Below are 27,852 nucleotides of genomic sequence, written 5' to 3' on the forward strand. Positions count from 1 at the left end.
GGAAGCTACCAACATGAGTCTGACCAAACTGCGGGAGGCAGTGGAAGATAGGAGTGCCTGGCGTGCTCTGGTCCATGGGGTCACGAAGAGTCGGACACGACTAAACGACTAATCAACAAAGTTCAACCTCCAGTTAGCTAGTAAAACTGAATTACAGTGGTACCTTGGTTCTCAAACTTAATCCGTTCCGGAAGTCCGTTCCAAAACCAAAGCGTTCCCATAGAAAGTAATGCAAAATGGATTAATCCATTACAGACTTTTAAAACAGCAATTTAACATGAATTTTACTGTCTAACGAGACCATCAATCCATAAAATGAAAGCAATAATCAATGTACTGTACTATAAAATAAATAAGACAGTATTGTAGATAATAAAAATAAAAATTATTATTTTTTCTTACCTGCACTGATGATAGTCATTGTTTGGATGAGGCGCTTTTATCCATTTCCACAGTCACACAGTCAATCAATCAGTAGCTGAACTGGGCTCCACACAGTCACAAAAACAAATTAACCGAAAAATCCTCAAAAACAAAAATGCAAAATAAATAGCAATAACAAAAGCACCAAACTTAATCTGTTCCAGAAGCCCATTTGACTTCTAAAATGTTTGAAAACCAAGGCGCAGCTTCTGATTGGTGCAGGTGCCCCGGAAACAATAGCCGACAGCCTCATTGGACGTCCGGCTTCTGAAAATCATTTGAGAACTGGAACACTTACTTCTGGGTTTTTGGCATTTGAGAAGCAAGGTACCACTGTACTGTGTTGCAAAATGATAGATGTCTAAAAAGTGTGTCCCCAACAGGAAAGTTTGGAATGGTAGAGGAAACTCAGTTATGCATGTGATTTAAAAAGTGGAATCTTTCTCTCTGTGTGTATCAAATTGCAGGCCATCAGCATAACAATAGCTTTCTATATCTTTATTTTTTATTTGCAACGGCCGTATCCTTAATGAAAATGAGGCGGTTAAAACTATTGTGAAAAAGCTTCTCCCACATTCAAAGTGAATTAAGGCACGAGGGAAAATAAGTGGTATTGGTTAAAAGTTTTTTAAAGCGTATGTAAGTATAGATTGTTAATATTTAGAAATATATATTTACAATAGGTGATGAAGCAGAGTTATGAAAAATGACAGAGGGTAAGGATTTGCTGAAAGGACTTTTTAAATGGGAATACAAAAGGGGAGGTGTGAGGGGGTCAAAGAACTAAGGTGATGAGATAAAGGAGATTGAAGGATGGAATTAATTTTAAACTTTAAACTTTCTATGTTTGTCTTTCTTTTTATCTATATCTAATCATTCTTTTTTATGTCTCTTTTTATCTTTCTTTAAATTGTTAGTTGTGTGAACTGTATTTTATAATTTTATGTGTGCTTCAAAAAATCTTAATAAATATTTAATAATTTAAAAAAACACAAAGTGAATTAAGGCACAGCATTGCCGAGTCCAGATTTTGTCAAAGCATTCATTTAAAAGTTTATCTGCTTATTTTGTTTTCTGCTTCTTTTAGAATATTGTGTCTTCTAAAAATTCCTTCTCCAAAAGAGCAAAGTGAACAACACAAAGAGGTGCTCCATTTTGCCTGAATGCATACAAAGGTGTTACCCGCCTTTGTTATCAGGAATCAAAGGGAGACCCTTGCCAATTTGCACCTCTCTATCCCTGGTGTCCACCAATGACAAGTGCTAACTACCCATCTCCAAGGGATACAGCCAGTGTGCTGGAATCCCCCACCCCCAACATCCCTTTTAATTGGATGACTGCCCTTCGTAAATATAGTGCCATTGGAATATGTCAGTTGTTTCCATTTTAACCAAAGGAAACCTATATGTTCTGTTCCACCTTGAACAGGTTTGTCTGTTTGCGCGACTAGAAGAAGATGCTCTGGTTGTAAGTTTCTAAACGTAGGAACTGCATTAGTGTAAGAACTACCGTACTTTTTGCTCTATAAGACTCACTTTTTCCCTCCTAAAAAGTAAGGGGAAATGTGTGTGTGTCTTATGGAGCAAATGCAGGCTGCGCAGCTATCCCAGAAGCCAGAACAGCAAGAGGGATTGCTGCTTTCGCTGTGCACCAATCCCTCTTGCTCTTCTGGCTTCTGGGATTCAGAATATTTTTTTCCTTGTTTTCCTCCTCCAAAAACTAGGTGCGTCTTGTGGTCTGGTGCATCTTATAGAGCGAAAAATACGGTACCTAAGAAACAGTGTTGCTTGCTTTCTTAAATGCAGTTTCTTATTTCACCTTTTCTGCTACTGAGCTCATATAAATCACTTCTTTGGGTGAGTTGACAAAAGATGGTATTCAACGAAGTTTTACTCGGGGTTAACCCACTGAAATTAATGGACTTGATTTAGACCTGTTCATTAATTTCAATGGTCAGGATTTGCCTAAGGAGACCCATCAAGAGAAACCCTGTGCAAGGACATCTGCTTGCTCAATGGGGTCCCTCTGTCCGCTCTGCACCCCTCAAAATTAGTTGTGTGGGGGACAGGAGAACCCCAGGAACAGAACATGGGGAGGAAGAGGAGATTGCTCTACAGGTGCCTCGTCTGATTGCTGAATATGATCAGAATATTTTTTTAGAAAAGTAAGAAGGCGCAAAGGCTTCTGCGTGTGCACTTTATTATGCATGCAGAATCCCAAAATCAATAGCTGGCAAAGGTAAATTGTCAGGTTGGAAAGGCATCTGAAGGCATGGGGGGGTGCAGCTGGTTTAATAAGATTTGTGTGCGCAGTGTTTCTCCTCTGAAATTTCAAGCCTCAAACAGGAGTACACATGAACAACTGCAACCTGTAATGAGGGGGGGAATATAGCAGTCCCTTCTATGATTCTATGATTCCTGAAGGAGACCTTGGGATGAATAGGAAAGTTACCATTAACTTGTGTTAATGGTGCCTTCTCTGGTAATCTTGCTTGGACTACTGCAATGCGCTCTACGTGGGGCTACCTTTGAAGGTGACTCAGAAACTACAACTAATCCAGAATGGGGCAGCTAGACTGGTGACTGGGAGTGGCCGCCAGGACCATATCACACCGGTCCTAAAGGATCTTTACTAGCTTCCAGTATGTTTCTAAGCACAATTCAAAGTGTTGGTGCTGACCTTGAAAGCCCTAAACGACCTCAGCCCAGTATACCTGAAGGAGCATCTCCACCCCTATTGTTCAGCCCGGACATTGAGGTCCTCTTCCAAGGGTCTATTGGCAGTTCCCTCACTGCAAGAAGTGAAGCTACAGGGAATCAGGTAGAGGGCCTTCTAGGCAGTGGCGCCCTCCCTGTGGAACGCCCTCCCATCAGATGTCAAGGAAAAGAGGAACTATTCAACTTTTAGAAGACATCTGTAGGCAGCCCTGTACTGAGAATTTTTTAATGTCTGTTGTTTTATTATGTTTTTATATATTCTGGAAGCCACCTAGATTGGCTGGGGAAACCCAGCCAGATGGGTGGGGTATAAAAAATAAAATAAGTTTAGTACTACTTCAGTGTTATTCACAACAGTGACACAATCATAGCTCAGAAAGCTCGCAGTCTCTTACAGCAAGACAAAGCAGGTCTTGTGGTTGGTGGCTTGCAGGCAGGCAGGGTTGTTGTTGTTGTTGTTGTTGAATGATAGCTTTTCTACAAGGGATTCTCAGAGCCATCATTACATAGTTCACAGCGACCTTTGGAGCAATCAGTGGTTTTCAAACAATTGTTTTGGGAATACTGGGATTCCTTGGAAACTGAACCTGGCCCTTGATGAGATCAGTGAGCAAGATTCCCTGAAACGCAGCTGGTTCCCCATTGCTGAACTCCCCTGTATTTTGCAACCCCACTAGAGTATTAGCTCGTGATGCTGTGGAAACTCATTTCTTGCTTGGAAATCATTCTTGCTTGGAAGCCTCGCTTGGATTCAGACTCTTAGTTGCTCGGTAAAAACGTAGCCCTGGATCCAAGTGGGTGGCATGGATCCAGACCTTCCTAGTTGCCCTGGGTGACTTCACAGGAACTGAAAATACAAACAAGGGAGGAAGGCATGGGCGTAGCCAGGGGGCAGGGGGATCTGCTCCCCTAATCAAGTAAACAAATTAAAATACTTAAGAAATTGATCAATTGTGTCGCAGAGAACTTGCTTCTTCCTCCCCTAACGTAAAGCCTGCCCCCCAAAAAAATCCTGGCTACACCCATGGAGAAAAGCTCCAAAATACAGGCCACAAGAGAGCAGGTCTGGGAAGAGTGAGGCATACAATGGGCACCACCAGTGAAAAGGTCCTGCTCTGTGTAACTCCTGCCCTGTCATTTGATAGGGTGCCCACTTGCCCTCCTTGACATGGAGTGCTTTCTATTGGAGTCTCCAGGTCCAGTACAAAGACCATAAGAAGGGAGAGCAGGGACCTTGAAGTTCCCAACAGTTGTTAATCAACCAAGCAAGCACACAGGTCACCTTTGTCACAGTCAGGACGCCTATGTCCTGGCCAGACCTGCACCCAGTCTTGTTAGTCCTCAGTAACCAAAATTATATTATCAACCTAATCAAGCAGAAAAGTGATTTTCCTTCATTTGCAAGGAATCATACAAAGCACAATAGCTCTAATAAAGAAAAGTTCCAGGGTGGCAACAGAAAGCAAATTAAAAATGCTTTTGCAGTTCATCAAAACTATCCAGCAATATCAAGTTATAGGAATACTGGTGCTATTAACAGTAATCCTTCTAGTTGGTTAATTGGTTCGGCAACTTCCATGCACATGACATGACATAACACTCAAAATGGAAGTGTAGCACTCAAAACGGAGCATGTTCAGCTTCCAAAAAAAGTTAGCAAACCGGAACACTTACTTCCGGGTTTGCAGTGTTTGGGTTCCAAGTTGTTTGAGTACCAAGGCATTTGAGAACCAAGGGTACAACTGTATATTTTATCTTCAGGGGGTTTTCCTGTAGGTATGGGGATAACCATGTTTCTTTGTGGGCCGTCTGCACTGGATGAAATGCACATTGAATTATGACACAGAGTTCAATACAACATTCTGTATTCCCACAGCGCGCACACACACACATTGATTTTTTTTCAAAGGGGGAGATGATAGGCCTTTTCCACATTCCTCCTAGCAAATCCCAGAGAACTATTTCAGTGTTAGTTTCTTTTAGGATTATGAGAAGAGGCAAATGTTTGATGCATATTAGCCTTGTTTGTTTGTTTGTTTGTTTGTTTGTTTGTTTGTTGAACTGATATACCGCCTTATACCCACAGGTCTCAGGGCGGTTCACAGGATAAAATCAGAATACAAAACCATGAAATACATAATCAAAAGCATCAATATTTAGCATTAACAAGTGAATACAGCCTTGTAGCATTGCATAGTGTCATTTTGATGGGAAAGTCACGTGCAGATGATCCCCACCACTTACTAAATTGTTTATTGGGACTGTTGATCAATTCAGAAATATTGAGTTGATCAAGCAGATCTGTCTTTTAGCCTGGAAATAAATCTGCCTCTTATCAAAAACTTCAATACAAGTGCCTTTTGAAGCTACTGAAGACAGCTTGCAATTTAATAAACACTGACATTCATTTGGGGAGGAATAGCCACCTCATTTCTCTCTCCTCCTCCCCTTTAAAAAATTCCTTATTACAGTTAATCAGCCTCAAAAAATAGACAAACAATCCACTAAGTTAAACTGTTTTGTAGTCAAAAATTGCCCTCACCTGCTAAAATTTGTTTTAGATTATTAATATACTGAATGCATGAAGTTCTATTTATTTACCACATTTCATAGAATCAAAGCGTTGGAAGGGACCAAGGGGTCATGACCTCAAATAAGATATTGTAGGGCTGGAAAAGGTTCAGAAAACGACAACCAGAAATGATCAAGGGAATGGAGCGACTGCTATGAGGAAAGGTTGCAGCAGTTGGAGCTTTCTAGTTTAGAGAAAAGGTGAGTAATAGGTGACAAAACAGAAGGCTATAAAACTATGAATACTGCATACAACACTAATGTCTCACAACAAATGTAACTGATCTGTAGAAAACACAACCTGAAAAAAAGAGAAAATGCACGTACAGTGGTACCTCGGGTTACAAACGCTTTGGGTTACAAACGCTTTGGGTTACAAACTCGCTAATCCGGAAGTAGTTGCTCCAGGTTGCGAACTTTGTCCCAGGATGAGAACGGAAATCGCACGCCGGCAGAGCAGCAGCAGCGGGAGGCCCCATTAGTGAAAGTGCGCCTTAGGTTAAGAATGGTGTCAAGTTAAGAACGGACCTACAGAACAAATTAAGTTCGTAACCCGAGGTACCACTGTACTTTTATTTTAATTTTTTTCAAAAGTGAATAGAGAAAAGGCTTCCTCCCTCCAGCAGGACTCCTCTTAGTCTTATCTAATCCAACCCCTTGCCAAATATCAAACCTGGCAAATTTACAAGTAAGTCAGAATATTTTTCTATTCCCAGCAACGAATCCCGCAAAATAGCAACCTAATTAACAAACAAACAAAAAGCCAACCTCCCCAGTTGCTTCCATAATAGAAATACCCCCCCCGCCCGATCATACTGATTTGTTGAGAATCCATTGAAGTAAACGAAGAAGGCAACACTTGCTGAAGCTACATGTATTAAAAGTACACATGGTGCTCTGGACTGGAGCATTCCTGTTAAATATCTCAGAAGAACAATGCAGGGGGTTGAGGTCCCTTTGGGTCCCTTCCAACTCTGCAGTTCTGTGATTCTATGATTCTTTGCAATCAGCTAGTTTATCTCATCCTGTGTTGTGCCATTGCTTTGCCCTTCTATACTTGTTTTCCTCGTCACATGAGTTGTCTCAGACATCCCAGAACATGTGCTTGCAGTAATCTCACGTTGCCAGGGTCAGGGTAGTGACTCACTAGGCTGGCCTCGGCACTCTAAGCTACAGAAAAGCAGCCCCTGGAGGATTTTGATTATTTGGGATGTGAAGGGAGAAATGCAAGCCGCTGAGGAATTCCTGAGCTAGAACATACCAAATGACTTGTCCAAGCTAGGACCATTCAGAAACAACATAGGGTCGTTAAGGGCCACTGACAATGCAAGAGAACTGTCCTCCCCCCCTTGCCCTGAGGCATGAACGGGGACTGGTTTGGAAGCTTGCCAAGGTAACTAGGTGTGGGGTGACAGGAAAAGAGAATTTTAAGCAAAGTGTTCTGAGAAGGAGAAGGAAGAAGAAGGAATGAGATCCATCTTGGGCAGGCTGGCTGAAGGCAGGCTGGGAGAGATACCTTGGACTCCATGGCTGCACTGCTGTGGGGGACAAGCCTCTCTTGAAATGACCACTCTGTAAGATCTGGACCCCCTTCATGCAGACTGAAGGTGTAAATAGGTGAATAGACCATATTTCTTAAAGCTATGACAGTCTCCGCCGTGTCTCAATTCTCTAAAGGAACACAGACCCTGAGCGAACCCCCAGGAATCTTGCAGAGAGTGAGGGGTGGCCCACGACTTTTGTAACAGTATATTATTGCTTTTTCACAAAGCTGAAGCCAAATTTGAGCTCAAACTTGTCCCTTGATGAACCACAAACTTGGCTTCTCCCTGGATTTTAAAAGAAGAAACCCCAATAATCAGGATGGCATTCTGCGGCCTCATGGTAACATGGTTGATCGTATTTCTTAAGTGCTTTATTAGCAGATTGATTTGTCTCCTTCTGTTAGGAGTTACTGGCCACAGCCTTATCTGGATGTGATCAACAGCCCCCAGTTCTGTAACAAAACTGAGTACCACCGAGACTCCTTCAGCTCGGGGTCTCCGTATACCAGTGGCGTAGCGTGGGGGGTGCAGGGGGGGCCGGCCGCACCGGGCGCAACATCTGGGGGTTAGGGTTAGGGGGCACAAATCCACGGGTTAGGGGGCGCAAATTACTTGCCTTGCCCCGGGTGCTGACAACCCACGCTACGCCACTGCCGTATACAGTCCACTGGCAAAACCTCCATCCTATGCATCTCTTTTTCTTATTTTCAATAAACACTTTCACCTTCTGGTACCTCACGAAGGGAGGAACGCTGCCTTTAAAAACCAACAACAATTTGTCCGTTTCCCTTGCTTGGTATTCCCTGAATGGAGCATTAAAGGACTGGTGATGGATTCCTCCGTAGAGGCCAAAGACCATGACAGCAGCAATCCATTCCCTTCATAGTCCCGGCCCTAGTTACGGCAAATGACTTGGCAACCAGTCGAAAGGATGATGACTACAAAGCCAGACAGTTACCACAGCCCAAACAGTATCCAGTTACACAGCTACAAAGGGGCAGTGAGAGAGGAGCCTCTGTGAGAGATTATAGGAGGACTTCAGATGGGAGAACTCCAAGGACCCAGATGAGATCAAAGGCAACCAGCCAGGGGAAAAGAAGAGGCTTGAAAAAGCAACCGTTTTTTTTCTTCCCAGGAAAAAAACCTTGAGAGAATGACTGATCCCGCTTCCCAAGGGAAAGCCATTTCCTAGCAAAAATCCACCGATGCATTTCCTACTCGTTGTTTTAACATTCTTCCACTGTTTGTTATTTAAAATACGAAAGAAAATAAAGAGGTCTACAACAACAGCAAAGTGTAATGTGGAGTGCTGCTGCTGTTCAGTTGTTCCATCTCTCTCTCTCTCTCTCTCTCTCTCTCTCTCTTTCTCTCTCTCTTTCTGACACCCCCTTCACACTCTGTGATCACCAAGCATGCTCAGTCTTCACTGGTCTATTTTGGGGGGGGGTGTCCGACTTCAGTCTCCCCCCTAAAGAATTTGTGTTCTTCTGCAAATTTCAGGTTACCCTCACCCATGCCCCAGAATGTGAGGGTTATATTTCAGTTCTCAGATATCAGTCTTCATCCATGTTCTCAGAGCCTCCAAGTATCCCTCTTTTCCAGGGACAGTTCTGGATTTACAGAAGCCATCCTGGTTTCTGATTTTTGAATGCCCCACTTTTCCACAGAACATCCCTATTCCCATCGGAGAAATGTTGGAGGGCATAGGCAGCAACTCCCTGGGGCCCTGGGTGGTGTCCAAGCACCCACAAAATTCCCCATGAAGGGGCTGGGCACCCACAAATTTCGGTGCCGGGGCCATGCATGCTGCCTGGCACCCATGGCCTCGGGCACCCATTGGTCACGGGGCCAAGCTGGCACTCCTGTTGGAGGGAGTGGAATAGGGTGTCCCTATGCCTTTTTTCCCACCCAGAACTCATCAGAACTCAGTTCCGGCACCTCTCAGGTGGGCACCATTGCCATTTTAAGAGAGCAGGAGAGGCATTCATGGTGAGTTCCGGCACCTCTTTTTCTATCAAAATAGCACTGGACACCCCTATTTTCATCAGAGAAATGTTGAAGGGCATGTGTTTTCCTCACTCACTACGTGTGGCTACACTTTTATATATAGTGGTACCTCGGTTCTCAAGTGCCTTGGTACGCAAACAACTTGGAACCCAAACACTGCAAATCCGGAGGTAAGTGTTCCGGTTTGCGAACTTTTTTCAGAAGCTGAACGTGCTCTGCTTTGAGTGATACGTTTCCAATTTGAGTTACGCTTCCGATTTGTGTGTTACGCTGAGGTCTGTCTGTTTTTGCTATTTATATTGCGTTTTTGTTTTTCCAGCTCTTTTTGTTTTGTTTTTGTGACTGTGCGGAACCCAGGTCAGCTACTGATTGATTGATTTTGTGACTGCAGTACATTGTTTATTGCTTTCATTTTATGGATCAATGGTTTCGTTGGATAGTAAAATTCAGGTTCAATTGCTGTTTTAGGGGTTGTTTTTAAAAGTCTGGAACGGATTAATCCATTTTGCATGGCTTTCTATGGGAAAGCGCGCCTTGGTTTTGGAACGCTTTAGTTTTTGGAATGGACTTCTGGAATGGATTAAGTTTGAGAAACAAGGTACCACTGTAATTTGCACTGGAAGAGGCTGCTGCTCCACTTTCAGGCATGATTTGAAGTGATGTATCAACTTCCAAACCCTAAATGGGGCACCAAGATACGTCAAGGACTGCCTTATCCCACATAATGCAGCCTATCTGTTAAAACAGGGGTCCCCATCCTTTGGGGGCTTATGTGCACATTTGGCACCAGCATTCTGTGAACACCACTACAAGCACTGCCATAGGGGCATGCCCAGTCGCAAAATACCGTATTTTTCGCTCTATAACACGCACCCGACCATAACACGCACGCAGTTTTTAGAGGAGGAAAATCCGTAGGCATGCCACCCGTAGGCATTTCCTCCATAACACGCACAGACATTTCCCCTTACTTTCTAGGAGGAAAAAAGTGAGTGTTATGGTGCAAAAAATACGGTAACTGCATAGCAGAGGGATGGGCAGCTGGATGCTAAGATGGATGCTAAGGATTATTATGAATTGGCAGTCTTTTTGCATGGGAACTCCCCCTTCCATAGTTAAATTAAAGCTTGCACTGGTGTCTATAAGATGGCAGTAAAAAAAACCACAGAACTTGTGCTTATCGGCATTGCCATGGCACAAAAACATGGAATCCAGGCAGAGTTTGTAGCTTTTACACTGGGCCGCCAGCAAAACCAGAGGTGACCTACGATGCAATTAATGGGGATTTTAAAAAAATAAAACTGCAAATTGCTGCCAAAATGTTGCGAAGTGCATTGAAGACAGGAGCGGAGCGGGATTAAGAAACTGAGAGAAAAGAAATGAACATATTCTTCCTATTCCTACCATTTCTTTGTTTATTTAAGAATCACCTTTTGCATGTAGCTCAAGGTGATTTACAGACAAACCATAAAAGCACCTAAAAATAGTTTTAGAAACAACACAAAACATGCCTGCACAGGAGCAGAAGCTGGCTGAAAAGCCTGCAGTCCTATGCAAACTTTGTGGTCCCTGGACCAAACGTTTTCACAAGGATAATGGGCAATTAGAATGGGTTAAAGCAGTCCTGCCATATGGAAACAAGCAGGTTCATGAGAACAGATCCCTCCACAGGATCCCCTTCTCTATGGCTCACTCGAGGTGCAAAATCAGCCTCCATCTCATTTATCAGGCTGCCACTCCCACCCTGAGCTTCTGAGGGGGGAAGAACTACGAAGAGAGCCCCCTCTGCCAATCTCAGCACCCGACAGGGTCAGCAAAGGAGGAGATGATCTTTCATATATTTAGGGATTTAACCTCTAACACAAGCACCTTGAACGGGGCCTGAAAATGAACCAGAAGTTATTTGAGATCTGAAGGGAATCCCTTCCAGTAACCTGGCCACTGCATTTTGGACCAAGCTTCCAAATCAGAATGCACCCAAGCAAAGAATGTGCACACACACACACACACACACACACACACACACACACAGACACACACACACGAAACCATCAACAGGAGGGCTCAGCCACAGCTATGGCAATCTTTCTTTAAAGAAAAACCTTTGTAATTAAGTGTGTGCATGGGATTTTTTCAAATCTCATGTGGATTTTCATTTAAGCTGTGAACCAAGTCTGTGTGATCCCAGTTAAGTGGGTCTTACCACAAACCGGCAAGGTGCTATTAGTACACAACGCACGCTCTTCACTCTTTTGCTTGAACTGGTAGGCAGTCTTGAAAGGAAAACGGACCTCACCTAAAAGAGTGCACACTCAGTTGCCTTACTATGCCCAAAGTCATTCATTTGCCCGTGTCATTTTCTTACTCCAATGTGTGTCCGCAGCCCCTCCGGTCCCCCCCATCCCTTGGTGGGCTTCTGAATTCCTTGGGTAATGCACATATTAGATTCTTCTCCGCTAACAAACATAGGCGCCGACTCCATGGGGCCTGAGGGGGCCCGAGCCCCCTCAAAAATTCGTTTGGGGGGGCTCCGCCCCCCAATAATCTCCGGAGCCCCTCCAGCAGAGCGCCATCGCCGCCCCTCCCCCAGCCCAAAATGCACAGGGTCGGGCTGCATGCCTCCTGCCCTCCCTCCCGAGCAAAAGCTCCACCCAATTTCCTTCGGAGCTGATTAATAGGCGCAGCACGCTCTCCCCTATTCGCTCACGAGGAGGCGGCGCCACTTTATTTGCATATTCATGGGCTTATTTATTATTCATGAGCTTTCCCGGCCCCCCCCCAATATTTTTTATAAGTCCGCGTCCCTGCTAACAAATGACAGAAGAGTTCAATCTTTTAATCACACTATTGGCATATTTTAAAGGACAAGAGCTAATGCATGCAAGATTGGGTCTAAACTTTTCGCTGGGAAAGAAATGTGGCAATGATTTGCCTTTTTGAGAACAGAAAGAAAGAGTGAGTGCCAAAAGCCAGACGAAAGGGAACGGACATCTTTTAAACCCTGGACCTGCTTTTAATTTCAAATAATCAATGAAACTTCCCTGTCTTATCTGGGCTGCTCTAGCTTCTCAGACGTTCCAGCAGTCCCACCGCTGACAATACTTGGGAATCTCATTAATAAGTCATACAACGAATGCTGCTCAATAACTTGCAATTTCTCATTAGTAAATCAGAATCTGCTGTTATTCGGGCCCAAATGGGAGGGGGGGAGAGAAAGATCCAGCAGCCTTTAGCGCATAATTCAGGCCATGCAGCCAGAATGAAACCTTTAGCAGCTGCCACTCACACAATTAACATTCTGCAGTGTGCCGAAGTGGGACTGTCTGGATGCCAAGGAGCGGTGGAAGGCACCAGCTTGGGGAACCCCCAAGCAAAGAAAGCTCAGAGCCAGGGGATTGGTGGTAGGACAACAATGAGTGGTCAGAGGGGGAAGAGGGAATAGACTGGGAGGAGGTGGTGTCAGAAGCTGAAGAGGCAACAGGGTTTCGTGAGCAGGAAGAGGCTGTGGCAGAGAGCAGTGCAGAATCAGAGGCAGAAATGGAGGCTGGAGAGGAGGGGGCAGAGAGACAGAGACTGGGCAGGCTGCCGAAGAAGCCAGGGATGTGTCTCTCCCTTCTCCTGCGACCAGCTCCCCTCCCCCCTGGTCTTGGGTTGCAATGAGAAGTTTGAAGCAGGACTGTCATTGAGATGAAGGAGGAATTTGGCGAAGGAAATATTCTCGTCAGCCTTACATATAGGACAAAGCGTGTTCTCCTTCATGGAGAGCACGTGTTGCGGTGGGAGCCGACAGGACACTCCAAAGTTGTGGGGCAGGCTAATTGATCGTTGGCCACTGATGCGATTGGGCTTCCCTTGTTGTGGGGAAGAAGTTAATGTTGCCATTTGTTGATTGACAGCCAGAAATGTTAAAACTCCCTGCACGAGGCATAGAACTTCCTTTTTTCGCTCCGTGCATCCGATTGCCCATCCCCTCTCCCTATATTTAGGGGTTGTTCACTTTGACCTTGCTATGCCTGTCATGGGGTCGTCTGCTCTTGGGGCAGGGGCCTGGTAGGAATTTTGTCCATTTGGCTGATTGGCTGGGGCCATTTGCTTTTTGCCTACTGCATAGCAAATCGTCACAACTTGTAAGGCTGCAGTTAGGCATTGGTTTATTGGTTTGGTTGGTTGAGGGGCATGGATTGGCTGTGCCTGCCCCTCTAATGCTGCTGCTGCAAGGGATTCCGTTAAAGGAATACAGGGGCTCACTATTGCTTTTGTCCGAACCCTGTCAAGGGACTAGGGCCACGCAAGAGCCCCTGGTTGCATTTGGGGAGGGCTGAGGGCAGGTTCCCTGCTCTGTCGCTACCCCCAAATGTATTCTCCTTTTCTGACTTTCACAGGCGTGCGAAATGTCAGTCTGTCCCCCACTGGGGGGCAGATAGTCGCAACCAACGCCTAAGCAACCACTCACATTTTTGTATTTAATAAAGTTGTGGCCAAAATTATGCCAAAAACCTTAAGCAAAAATTCTGTGTGATGTGTGAGTTATTTGGGGTGGCCTGGGGACCTCGACACACAAAACCCCATAATATATCAGAAAACATCAAGATGAACATATTTAAAAAAACAAGTAAGGAACTTTGCCATATGCTAGCCTCCTACTAGCTTGGGTTCAACTGGCCCCTTTCTGCATGCTTTTTGAGCCAGGGAGCAAGCAGGATCGCTTTGAGCTCAATAGTCATGAGGACTATTGAGTAGTCTCAAATTGAGTACTCTCCTAAAAAGCAGAGACATCACCTTGCCAACAAAGGTCCGTATAGTAAAAGCTATGGTTTTCCCAGTGGTGATGTATAGAAGTGAAAGCTGGACCATAAAGAAGGCTGATCGCCGAAGAATTGATGCTTTTGAATTATGGTGTTGGAAGAGACTCTTGAGAGTCCCATGGACTGCAAGAAGATCAAACCTCTCCATTCTGAAGGAAATCAGCCCTGAGTGCTCACTGGAAGGACAGATTGTGAAGCTGAGGCTCCAATACTCGTGAGAAGAGAAGACTCCCTGGAAAAGACCCTGATGTTGGGAAAGATGGAGGGCACAAGGAGAAGGGGACGACAAAGGACAAGATGGCTGGATAGTGTTCGCGAAGCTACCAGCATGAGTTTGACCAAACTGTGGGAGGCAGTGGAAGACAGAAGTGCCTGGCGTGCTCTGGTCCAGGGGGCCACGAAGAGGCGGACACGACTAAACGACTAAACAACAACAAAGTCATGAGGACTAGCGTGCAAAGAAGAATGTGTGTTCCGTGGGCTGCCGAAGTGCAAAACCCGAGAACAAGGGGAAGAGTGGGGGCTGGGTGAATTTCACAGCGCTGAGCTCTACTCTTAAAAGCTTCCTTAGCCTTTTTCTTTACTGATGCCATCATCTTTTACTGTAACGTTGCTGTAACTTACGAGGCATGAGAAAAACATAAAAGTTACTGTGCGAAATAATAATGGGGAACTAGACAGGCATATCTATAACATTAGGCTTTTGCGTGCTCATAACTTTCCGCAGACACTGATGTTACTGTGCTGTTTGTTTCTACGGTCTGTCTTGCTTATATATTGCCGTTCTGTGCCAACATTCTGTCTCCCTGTTGTGCTCCGAGTGTGACAAAGAAATGGAATAGTTGGGGTTGGTTGTAGGAGAGAAGGGATGCATTTTATAGCCTCCCATCCCGGGAGGTGGGTGAGAGGGAGGGGGAAAGGAATTTGGAGAGGAGGGCAGGATTAGGACTACGGGTTTTTAGCAGCTAATTTTTGAAGAATGAGTCCTGGAGCTGTGTAATCTAAAATTCTTTTTTTAAAAAGTGCTTTCTTCTTTCCATTGTCCCTCCCTCCCTTCCTCCCCACCCATCCCATTTTATTTTTTGTGTGTTTTATCTACTAGATTGTGGGCCTGGGGGCAGGGACTGCCTTGGTTTTTAATCCCTATGCAGCATGTAGCAAGTTGCAGGCAGTTTATTAATAATAACAGCAAGTTTGGGCTTGTCCACATTTCAGCATTATTTAGCTGCTAATCTGCTCCCCGCCCCCATTCGAATTAGACCAGAGCAGTCCACACATGCACAGTTTTAATTTGTATGAGAGGAGCAACTTTGGTTTTTTTCCATTCATATCGGTCGGCGTTCTCTGTTGCGCATGCCCCTGCCTTCTGATTGGTGAAGTCTGTTATGCAAATTCAGCACAGTCAGGGCATGTGCGCAGATAGCTACAGGCACACCTAGTTTCAAATAAAAAAATTAAAAATCCTGGCCAAGGTAGGCAAGAGCACAGCCAGGCAATTGTAAATTTGCTTGTGCATGTTTCTGGTTTTGTGCAAATCTGGGGGGTCAAACTGTGTGGGGGGTGTCTGAGAGTGGCGGTGGGTGGGTGTCCCCTGCCCTTACTAGCATAAATGAAAGCAATTGTAAATTCTCGGCACACACTTTTCAGACTTTTGCCCATAACATCTGGTGTAGAAACTTTCGCTTTGCTTATGCAGTTTTGGGGTTCTGTAAAAATCTGAGTGATAGAAATTGGGGGTGGGACCATTCAGGAGCACGCTAGAAATAGTTATGAGCACTGCCAGAAAAGAAATAAAAGCAGTGAGAAAGTATGGGTATGGAAAGGGGACTCCCTCCGCATAGACTGAAGGTGTAAATAGGTGAATGAACCTGTTAGGTACTCAGTTGAACAGGATCGAAAAGGCAGCAGTCTGATTGGTCCTGGAACAATAGGATTCAGAATGCAGCAGTCTGATTGGTCCTAGAACGATAGGATTCAGAATGCAGCAGTCTGATTGGTCCACAGGAGCCACCCAATCCAGCTCCAGGTGGAAGGGAATCCGCAACCTGATTGGCCTACAGGAGAATCCCAGAATTAGCCAATCACGTGGGGCCCATTGTGTAAATAATGTATATAAGGCAGACATTCTGGGGGAACTTCCATTCCTCCTCGCCACTATGAGCTGGATAAAGAGCATGAAATCCACTCTCGACTCTGAGTATATTTCAGAACCATACTTCTTAAAGCTATGACAGTCTCCGCCGTGTCTCAATTCTCCAAAGGAACACAGACCCTGAGTGAGTGCCTGGGACCCCTGAAATCTTGCTGCAGCTTGGCAGAGAGTGGAGGTGACGCCTGACTTTCGTAACACTATTATATCTGCTCTTTCTAAATTCCCCTTTGGCTAGGATTCAGCAGCTGCCACCAGCAGTTTTCAAAGGACAATATGATAATACTCCATTCCGTTGCCTTCATTGTATCTATGGAGATGGTGGTGCTCAGAACATTCCACAATACAGGTTCTGCTGCTTCATTACTGAGGATATATGGATTGTTCTGTCTTCATTATTGGCAGGATTATGTAAGAGTATTTACTTGAGGATATAGAGCGAGCAGAGTAGGGAGGGAAGGAAGTAAGGGTCATTCTGAGCATGGCCAGTTTCAATGTGGTGGCTGCAGAATGCCTCCAGAATTACTCTGGCGACCATGTTGTGGTCTGCAAACCAGATCATGGATGCTTTCTAGGGTAATCTGCACTATTGTATACTCTTGTTATTTTTGGTATACCTGTTCTAATTTTAAAGATAATTTGTTGTAGCTCATGCAGTGGCGTAGCGTGGGATGTCAGCACCCGGGGCAAGGCAAGTAATTTGCGCCCCCTAACCCGTGGATTTGCGCCCCCTAACCCCCAGATGTTGCGCCCGGTGCGGCCGGCCCCCCCTGCACCCCCCACGCTATGCCACTGAGCTCATGGGTAGCCAGTGTGGTGCCTCCAGATGTTGTTGGACCATATCTCCCATCAGTCCCAGCCGGGATGGCCGATGGTCAGGGATGATGGGAATTGTACTCCAATAATAACTGGAGGGTACCATACCGTATCTACTACCTGTTACATAGCTCATATTGATGATGGAGGAAGATGTTAGTAGTGAGGAGGAGGAAAGGGAAAGCAGTAAAAATGAGAGAAGGCAAGGGCAGGAGAAGGATAATGGACAAGGGAATAGCTGGAGATCTTCTTCCACCTCACCACTGAAATTTCGTGAGTCTGTAATGTATATTATAAAACCAACATTTAGATTTGTGGTCTATTAAAATGGTGATTTCAGCCTGCATTTCAAAATCACTTGTAAAAAAACCAACATGAATTGCCAGTAAATTTACGGATAGCTTCCAAGAATGGGAGGAAGTCAAAGCAAGGAAAAAGAGGTTATTCCTTTTTTAAAAAAAAATAATAATATTTATTAAGAATTTAATAATTACAAAAAGAAGAAAAAAGAGTTAAACAAAGCAATACAATACAATACAATACAAAAAACGCAAAAAAGAAAAACACTGCTTATCTTAACAAAACAAAAACAAAGACAGAAACAATTAAAAACACATCCAATATTTTCATATCTTGTCTTTCATTTACTTGTTTCGACGACCTCCTCACACCTCCCTTTTTTGTATTCTAGTTCAATTAGCTATTTCAGCAAATCCTTTCCATCTTTCCCAGTTTTTGTCCTATAGTTTATCTTAACACAATCTAACCTTATTTTTTTTCCCTTTGGCCCATTAACAGTCTATTTTTACTTAATTCTTTATAACATTTCTACTAAAGCCATATAACTTCATTCCAGCATCCTTCTAACGTTCATTAATTTTACAGTGTTTCTGTAAATAGTCTTTAAATTTTTTCCAATCTTCTTCCACCGACTCTTCTCCCTGGTTATTCCAACCCCATAGGGCTTTGTAAACATTAGAGGTGCCACCCCCTTATCCCCCTTATTGGGATTCAGCTTCAGCTCATTGGCCACCATGCAGCCCATCACAGCATCTGAGCACTGACTCAGAACTTGCACATCGACACCTGATTCAGATGATATTGAGGAAAGGAGTTGGGCATTACCGGTGTACTGATGCTGATGCCCTGCAAATTTCCTAATGGCCAACAGCTTCATATAGATGTTAAGTAGCAACAGGGACAAAACTGTTGTCTTGCAGCACTGCAAAGCATAGCTGCCTGGGGAGCAAGGCAACTCTCTAAAATCAATTCCGGCAGATAGCAGTGGGACCACTGCAAAACAGTGCCCCAACCCATGGACTTGGACCTGAAGTATACCATGGCTGGTGGTATCAAAAACTGATGAGAGGTCCAGCAAGAGGGTCTCATGAAAGGGTAAAGGTAAAGGGACCCCTGACCATTAGGTCCATTCGTGACTGACTCTGGGGTTGCAGCACTCATCTCGCTTTATTGGCCGAGGGAGCCGGCATACAGCTTCCGGGTCATGTGGCCAGCATGACTAAGCTGCTTCTGGCGAACCAGAGCAGCGCACGGAAACACCGTTTACCTTGCCGCAGGAGCGGTACCTATTTATCTACTTGCACTTTGACGTGCTTTCGAACTGCTAGGTTGGCAGGAGTAGGGACCGAGCAACGGGAGCTCACCCCGTCGCGGGGATTCGAACCGCTGACCTTCTGATTGGCAAGTCCTAGGCTCTGTGGTTTAACCCACAGCGCTACCTGCGAAAGGGTAGAGCCCAATGAACACTGAAGTGGGGGAGAGAGGTGCTGAAAGGAAAAACATAATTTAACACCAGATGAAAAGCAGCCTGCTCTGCATTTTGGTACACTTTTCCTGGAGACCCCAAAATGGAAGCTAAAACCCAGAACCTCCAAGTGTCCCTATTTTCCAGGTACAACCCTCCCAGTTTCTGATTTGATCCCAGAATGTCCAGCTTTTCCTTAGGACACCCCTCTTTTCACTGGAGAAATGTTGGAGGGTATGGAGTTATATGCCCCAAGCCAAGGAGATAAGTATGCAACCTTTAGAAGACAGCCCTGTATAGGGAAAGGGGTTTTTTAATGTTTTATTATGTATTTATATATGTTGGAAGCCACCCAGAGTGGCTGGGGCAACCCAGTCAGATGGGCTAGGTATAAATAATAAAATTATTATTATTATTATTATTATTATTATTATTATTATTATTATTATTATTAAACAGGACATCTCTATTTTCATTGGAGAAATGTTGGAGGACTAGATGATCCTCAGGATCTCTTCCAACTCTACAATTCTATGAATCCTGACCTCCCCATCACCTCCCCCTGCCTCCCCACTGAACTCTGAAACGACGTTGTTTGCGTGCATATAGATACAGACCAGGCGGCATTACTTTCAGGGCACATTCTCAAGCTGCGAGGACAGTTTTTGCCTTAAACATCATCCGCAGACATTTAACTGGTGTCAAAGCACATGAAAAGCAAAAGAACATTGCCTCCATCGCCAGCGTGCTGCCAGTCTCTCATTGTCTGAATGACAGAATTCACTCTCTGTGACTGCTCTCACCAAACTGACTCCATGTGCCACAGGAAAGCGGGGGGGGGGGAGCATCTACTCTTCCATGAAATTTCATGAGCAGTCAAGCAAGGAGACAAGTGTCACCACTGGAATGATGCCTCAGTGGGTGCCTTCGTTTTTTGTTTTTGTCTCTCCTCCTCGCCCCCACCATTGAATGGATGATACCTTTGCTATTTACAAAATATTTTGATTGAGGCAGCCAAGCTCCGTGTAGCAAAACTAGGAATTGCTTTGGGTGCCTTCTAGGTGAAAAGGATTGGTACATTTTATTAATAAAATGTGGGGACGTTGAGTAAGCTTAATTTATTGATGTTTTGTAAATTCCACTTTGAACCACTTTAACCCACAACGCGGGTGGCGCTGTGGGTTAAACCACAGAGCCTAGGACTCGCTGATCAGAAGGTCTGAAGTGTACCAAAAGGCAGAGCAGGTGTTAAATTGTGTTTTTCCTTTTAGCACCTCTCTCCCCCACTTCAGTGTTCATTGGGCTCTACCCTTTCACGGGTGGCGCTGTGGGTTAAACCACAGAGCCTAGGACTCGCTGATCAGAAGGTCTGCGGTTCGAATCCCCGCAACGAGGTGAGCTCCCGTTGCTCGGTCCCTGCTCCTGCCAACCTAGCAGTTCAAAAGCACATCAAAGTGCAAGTAGATAAATAGGTACTGCTCCGGCGGGAAGGTAAACTGCGTTTCCGTGCGCTGCTCTGGTTCGCCAGAAGCGGCTTAGTCATGCTGGCCACATGACCCGGAAGCTGTACGCCGGCTCCCTCAGCCAGTAAAGTGAGATGAGCGCCGCAACCCCAGAGTCGGCCACGACTGGACCTAATGGTCAGGAGTCCCCTTTACCCCTTTAACCTTAAATTCCATGTCAGACCCCTGTACAAATTGCTCTGTTCCATTTTGGAAATGGTTTTATGTGTTTTAAAATGGTAGCAATTTTTATCTGTTTCAAGACCGTGTTTTCCATTTTTTCTAACCCATTGTGGGACCTCATGGGGAACAGAAGGTAATACACAGTGTTAGAAACTGAGATATGAAAGTCAAGATCTAAATGGCACCTTAAACCTAGGTTATGAGTGCAACAATGGAATGTCTAGGCATGCTTTTTTTATAACAAGAATACAAAGCTGCAAATGAATGAACGGCGGCTAAAATCTTATATTCGCTTTTCACATGGTCTAGTCCTCATCTGAAGACTGCAAAAAACGAAGACATACTTCCCCTGCCCACCCCCCTAATATTCTTAAGAGGGTCTTGTCTCCAGTCTTCAGAGAGTAGCTGGAAGTGGAGAGGCAGAAAAAGCTCCTCCTTTCCTACCACTCTGCAGTTTTAATCTGAAATCTTAGGCGCAGTACTGCTCCCAGAGCTCAGAAACTGCTCACATTAATGAAATTCCCTGTCGCAAAGCGCGCCTAGAACAATGGGAGTTTCGAATGCTGGCAATACATCTTATAAATAAATAAAATTAAATTTGCTGGAGGCTTTTGTTGAACAAAATCCCAGGGATTGCAAGAGATTTATTTAAGCAACCCTTAAGAATGCAGGATATAAAGTCTTGATGTAAATCCTCACCTGATGAGTTGGGACAAATGTGGTTGGTTGGTTGGTTATTTAATTTCTATACTACTTAATATTTTAAAAATACCTCTGTGTGGTGCGTGGTGCACAAAAAAACTAAAGCAACAACAGACAATGTCAACAAGATATTACAAAAATAAAAAGGTAAAGGTAAAGGACCCCTGACAGTTAAGTCCAGTCGCAAACGATTCTGGGGTTGCGGCGCTCATCTCGATTTACTGGCCAAGGGAGCCGGCGTTTGTCCACAGACAGTTTTTCTGGGTCATGTGGCCAGTATGACTAAGCTGCTTCTGGCGAACCAGAGCAGCACACGGAAACGCCGTTTACCTTCCCGCCGGAACGGTACCTATTTATCTACTTGCACTGGCATGCTTTCGAACTGCCAGGTTGGCAGGAGCTGGGACTGAGCAACGGGAGCTCACCCTGTTGCGGGGATTCGAACTGCCGACCTTCCGATCGGCAAGTCCTAGGCTCAGTGGTTTAGACCACAGCGCCACCCGTGTCCTGATTACAAGAATACACAGTTACATATTAAAATGTTACATTAATACAAAGGGGGGGGTGTTCGTTTTCCAAAAAAAACTCTCAACTTATCCACCAAAGTATCACAATGAGAAGAGTTACTGGAAGCAGTGGGCATTACCTTTGTGACCTTCAACAGTATTGTGACCTCCAACAGATTCCTAACAGAAGCCTTATGACCTGGAACAAAGGCTAATGAGAAACCCAGGACTGTGTGAACACAGATTTAGGACCTTCCTTGGTTATAAAAGGAAAAGAGGTGTTCAACATCAGCTCCTGTGATACATTCACAGTATGAGTCACCTGGATTGGGGAAGCTTGAGATAAATGATGGTCCATTGCCTGGTCAGTCTCCTGTTGTATCGCTTGCCCTCTTAGGTTCCATCAGTACTAGACCTCCATGGACATTAAGCTGGAGAAACCTTTCCAATCTAGACTTTGGTATAGCAGCCAGTGGCAAGCAAACATAGCATAGTGTTGTTTTCTTCCTGGGACAAATCCATAAATATTTTCCAAACAGTGGCATAAATTTTAGGGGGGAAAGGTGTATGCCTCACCCTGTAGTAAATCCCCAGTCGCTATTCAATATAATTTTATGTAGTGATAATAACGTTGAGACAAGAGAGAGGTTCAACTCTGTACGAAATAGTGTTCCCGAATGCTTATGGCTTTATGGGGTAAGCACATGCTGCTCTTAAAATAAATTGGTTTTATGTCTGGCAATACACTGTTTCAATATTTGGGTCATCATTTGTAGTAATGAGAAAGGACAAGCGCTAATAAAATGTGGTGTACATCATAAATACTGATTAGCTTTTCAACACATTAATAATAATGACATTGCAATGTTACCTCTAGTACCATCACAAGCTTGCTCATGGTTTTTTTTCTTCTCCATCATCATACTGTAGGAGATCAGGGGTGGGATCTCCCAAATTCATTGGTGGCTGCTGCCTACTGGAATCGATGGGGTGAAAGTCAGGGAGCTTGATGGTTGGAGGAGCCAGAATCAATGATACAGCAAATGAGAGGTGCAGCCAACCAATTCTAGTTTGGCTCCATCCTCTGCCCTTGTCCTTCATTGCTGATGCCATGAAGCTGTTATAACATTTTAGGGGGCACACACATAGCAGACACACACTCCACAGAAAACCAATCCTTCACCCTTTTTTTGTTGTTGTAGACCACCTCCTTATGTATGATGTTTTTAGGGTGGTCTTTGGCTAGGGGAGATGAGACGTGGGTGGCGCTGTGGGTTAAACCACAGAGCCTAGGATTTGCCAATCAGAAGGTTGGCAGTTCGAATCCCCACGATGGGGTGAGCTCCCACTGCTCGGTCCCTGCTCCTGCCAACCTAGCAGTTCAAAAGCACGTCAAAGTGCAAGTAGATAAATAGGTACTGCTCCAGCAGGAAGTAAACGGCATTTCCGTGCGCTGCTCTGGTTCACCAGAAGCGGCTTAGTCATGCTGGCCACATGACCCGGAAGCTGTACGCCAGCTCCCTCGGCCAATAAAGCGAGATGAGTGCCACAACCCCAGAGTCAGCCACGACTGGACCTAATGGTCAGGGGTCCCTTTACCTTTTTGGCTAGGGGTAGGGCAATGTCTAAAGTATTTAAAGGGTCTTGCACACCTTTGTTCTGGGTTTCTCTTACCCCCTTTCAAGTGGGGAGGGACAGAACTCTGTTGCAACAGAAAAATAAAGATCTGCCTTGCTTTCACTGGATCCGGCCTCCATCCATCCTTCTCTGACCAATCATGGACTTATGGGACTCAGAGTCCCTTGGGGAGTTGGGCATCAAAAGCCAACCCCCAATTTTTCTACAACAAAATCAAATGTGTTTGGTGGTATTGACTCACATACTTTTATTTACTGGTGTCCAGTGATGACAACCTACCAGATAAGGTGTTCTGGCATCATTCTTTTCACTATGGGTCCTTTCAGACTGGTGCTTATTGTGAGATTGATGCTCCTCGTTCAAGCATTAATTTTTGCAGCCCCCCCCCCCACCAACAGCCCATTTACAGCCCAACCTTTCTGATCCAAACAAGGTGGGATCACCTATGATACTTATTCAGGCAGGAGGAAGATTGAGGGGACACACTGGCACAGAGGAAGAAGAAACAGCATCCACTGGGAAATCACTTGCAAAAGTGAATATTCACACCACCTTAAGTGTTGCCCGGAAGGGGCGGGGAGAAGTTGCTCTGTGGAAATCGCTAACTTCTGTCTGAGGTTTATGAAACCTGGTATAGCCCTACAACACTCATTATTCAGTCTTTCCCCCCCCCCCCCACACACACACACTTCAACCCATGTTTTCTGAAATTGAAAAACAAGTGTCTAATATTAAGACAATCTCATCCTAGCAAACATGCTGTATTTGAGCATATTTATAGCTGGACCATAAAGAAGGCTGATCGCCGAAGAATGGATGCTTTTGAATTATGGTGCTGGAGGAGACTCTTGAGAGTCCCATGGACTGCAAGAAGATCAAACCTCTCCATTCTGAAGGAAATCAGCCCTGAGTGCTCACTGGAAGGACAGATCCTGAAGCTGAGGCTCCAATACTTTGGCCACCTCATGAGAAGAGAAGACTCCCTGGAAAAGACCCTGATATTGGGAAAGATGGAGAGCACAAGGAGAAGGGGACGACAGAGGACGAGATGGTTGGATAATGTTCTCCGAAGCTACCAGCATGAGTTTGACCAAACTGCGGGAGGCAGTGGAAGACAGGAGTGCCTGGCGTGCTCTGGTCCAGGGGGTCACGAAGAGTTGGACACGACTAAACAACTAAACAACAACAACATTCTGAATGTGATTTGGTTTATTTCTGGCCATTTTACCAAGGCAGGCTTTTCTAGCCTTGTTAAGTGCTTGCTTGCATCTAATTTCACATTGTGTGTGTGTGTGTGTGTGTGTGTGTGTGTGTGCGCGCGCGCGTTAGTTATCTCTTTTTTCCAGTATGATGGCTTTCCCCCCTTTCTTTCACATCCCTCTCCGTTGGTTCCCTTCCTACCTGTTTGACAAATCATTCGGTGTATCTGCTATAGAATGATTCCCCCCCCCCATCCCCTCACCTGCTCTTTCCCATTGGGTAACCCACTTGGTGGGACTGTCACTCATGCACAAGAATACTGCATCATTTATAAACTGATGAAACCCATTTCTTTTTCTCTTTCACTTTCTCTGCACCTTTCTATCTGCATGCCTCATCTCCATTTGAATTGTTAATTTTGGTACCTTAACAACAAGGGAAATGTTGGGGTTATCACAATCACCTTTTTCTCATTGTATGTGAGTTCTTTTTCACATCATGGGGGATGTTTTGATCACTGCCATTGTCGCGAGACACCTGATGCTATTTTAGATCAGAAGCTTTGTCTCTCGCCGCTGCAACAGCCCATAACTTACCATTCCAACCCTGTATCTAGTTGCCCAAAGGCAGGTAAAAGTGAGGCTCCCTTTGATCAGCGAGCCACTGGTCCATGGCTGGTGGAATTCCCCGGGGGTCACTAATCTCAGGGACACTTGGAGGGTCTGCTAAGGGCCCCCTAAAAAAAACAATATCACCTATAAAAACTCTTTAGAATAGAGTTTTACACATATCCATAAATGTGAGCTTATCTGGACAGTGCTACATACAGTGGTGCCTCGCAAGACGAAAAGAATCCGTTCCGCGAGTCTCTTCGTCTTGCGGTTTTTTCGTCTTGCGAAGCAAGCCCATTAGCGGCTTAGCAGATTAGCGCTATTAGCGGCTTAGCGGGCTTAGCGGATCAGCTGATACGCGGTTTAGCGGCTTAGCGGATCAGCTGATAAGCGGCTTAGCGGATCAGCTGTTAGGCGGCTTAGGATCAGCTGATAAGCGGCTTAGCGGCTTGGGAAAAGGGGGGGGGAGGAAAAAAACCCCGCAGGAACTCGCAAGACATTTTCATATTGAGAAGCAAGCCCATAGGAAATTCGTTTTGCGAAGCACCTCCAAAACGGAAAACCCTTTCGTCTAGCGGGTTTTCCGTCTTGCGAGGCATTCGTCTTGCGGGGCACCACTGTAATTGTGGCTTTGTTAAATAGACTTGCTTTTACTACCCATTAATAATTTCGCTAAGCTTTCATGGTACATCAGCTTTCCCCAGCCTGGTGTCATCTGGTTGTTTTGGAGTACAACTCTCAGCTCCTGATGGATATGATGGTTTATAGAGCAACTTAAGTAAAAGGGAACAGATCCAGGTCCATGGAGCTTCCAGCCTAAATTTTAGCACTGAGGTCCAGATTCAAATCTAGATCCACTTGGCCATGAAGCTCTCTGGGTGACCTTGGGCCAGCCACTAATATCTCTCAGTCTATATTACCCCCAGGATTGTTGTGTGGATTAAATGGTGGGGGAAGAATCCTGTACACCAAGGAAGGGGAACCCTGTGGCCTTCCAGATGCTTTTGGACTACAAATCACATCATCCCTGGCCACTGGTCATGATGGCGAACCACACCTGGAGGGCCACAGTTTCCCCATTTCAATGTATGCCATCCATAGCTCCAAGGGTGAAAGGTGAGATAGCTTATCATGCAAAAGTCCAAAGTTGTCTCCAGGTACAGCTGGGAACGATTCCTGCCTGAAAACCAGAAAAACCAATGCCAGTCAGCAAAGACAACACTGAACTAGAGTCAGACCAATGCTCAGATCCTGTATAATGCAGTTTCTTAGGTTCCTAAATACAGTGGTACCTCTGGATATAAACGGGATCCATTCCGGAGCCCCGTTTGCATCCTGAAGTAAACGTAAGACGCAAATGCGCGTCTGCGGGTCACATTTTGCCGCTTCTGCGCATGCGCATGACGTCATTTTTAGTGTCTGCGCATGCACGAGCAGTGAAATCCAGAAGTAACACGCTTCATTACTTCCGGGTCGCCGTGGAACGCAACCCAAAAATATTCATCCCGAAGCTACTTCAACCCGAGGTTTGACTGTAGCTCTGTGTCAGGGACTGGACTGAGGAGGAATGGTGGGGACCGCCCGCCCCCCCCCCCACTTCTCAGAGAAGAAGGAGACAGTGGTTTGCAGAGGCAGTTCAGAGGCTGTAGAGGGGAGAAGCTGGGAAATATTGGAAGAGCAGCAGTAATAAGAGGAAGCGCCAGGGGAGAGACAGCTGACAGGCGCAGTGTCTTTAGAAAGCATTCCAGACACTCCCCCCCTGCCCCCGAACTCGGCGGGCATTGAAAGTAGGAGAATAGAAAGCTCAGAGGGAGGAAGCACAGATCAGCCAACATAGGGATGACGTATAATAGGAGAGACAGAGGGGGTAGGACTTTACTCGAAGCAACACTGTTATGTACTGAAGTTCTCACCCTGGGCCAGCAGGGGGATACTGTAGATAGTTTTCACTCAGGTCCACATATGCAAATAAGGGATTGAAATTGACGTTCAGTGATTGGATAGTTACAGAAAATGGTTACTGTTGCGCTATAGTGGAGCTCTATATAAGCAGGCTGGCTGAACCCTTCAGCTTAGTTCTGTTCTTGCCTGTGAATAAACAAGAGCTGTTTGAAGAATCGCTGTGTCGTCTGATATGTTCACCCACAACTTAACAAACACCATTATCCGAGAGACGGCATTTCTACGTCTCTCTCTGAATATTGAATAAAAAAACATTGTCTTTCCATTACTGGCAGCCTGCCATGAAGGAGGGGGATCGAATTCCCGGAAGCCTGACACTCTGGTTTATTGCTGTGCATAGGTGTCAGGTGGCCCCCAAGATGGGGGACCCTGGTGCATGTCATGCACTGTGTGCATGTGACAACGCCCACGCAACGGAGGAGGCCGAGCGCTCTGAAGGAGCTGGCTACTGGACTTGCGACATGCATTGAGCATCGTGCACATACATGTGTCATGCATGTGTGATGCACGCAGGGCCATCTCAAGATTGAGGGGGCGGCCCCGCCTGCTTAAAACAAATATGGAGGGGGCAAGGTACCTTTGGCCCCCTAGAGTTGGCACGCCTATTGCTGTGTAATGTGTGAAACGGCCTGCAGGTATCGCAGCACCTGATCCAGATGTGGAGAGGCGGCACCTCTGCCTCGTTGATGAAATACATAGGCACATATAAAGTGACTTGCTAATGGGCGATCCAGCAAGTAATCAAATTTGA

General features: G+C 45.3%; 1 long non-coding RNA gene across 1 annotated transcript; it reads left to right on the forward strand.

Annotated features, from left to right (window-relative positions):
- Nucleotides 1–16,570: 16,570 nt before the first annotated feature.
- On the forward strand, nucleotides 16,571–19,904 carry LOC310696183. The gene is made up of 2 exons (XR_014520462.1): nucleotides 16,571–16,627; nucleotides 19,257–19,904. It is a non-coding gene; the product is annotated as an uncharacterized lncRNA (long non-coding RNA).
- The last annotated feature ends 7,948 nt before the right edge of the window (nucleotides 19,905–27,852 follow it).

Source organism: Podarcis liolepis (assembly GCF_965112155.1).
Source record: "Podarcis liolepis genome assembly, chromosome: 17".
Lineage (NCBI taxonomy): Eukaryota > Metazoa > Chordata > Lepidosauria > Squamata > Lacertidae > Podarcis > Podarcis liolepis.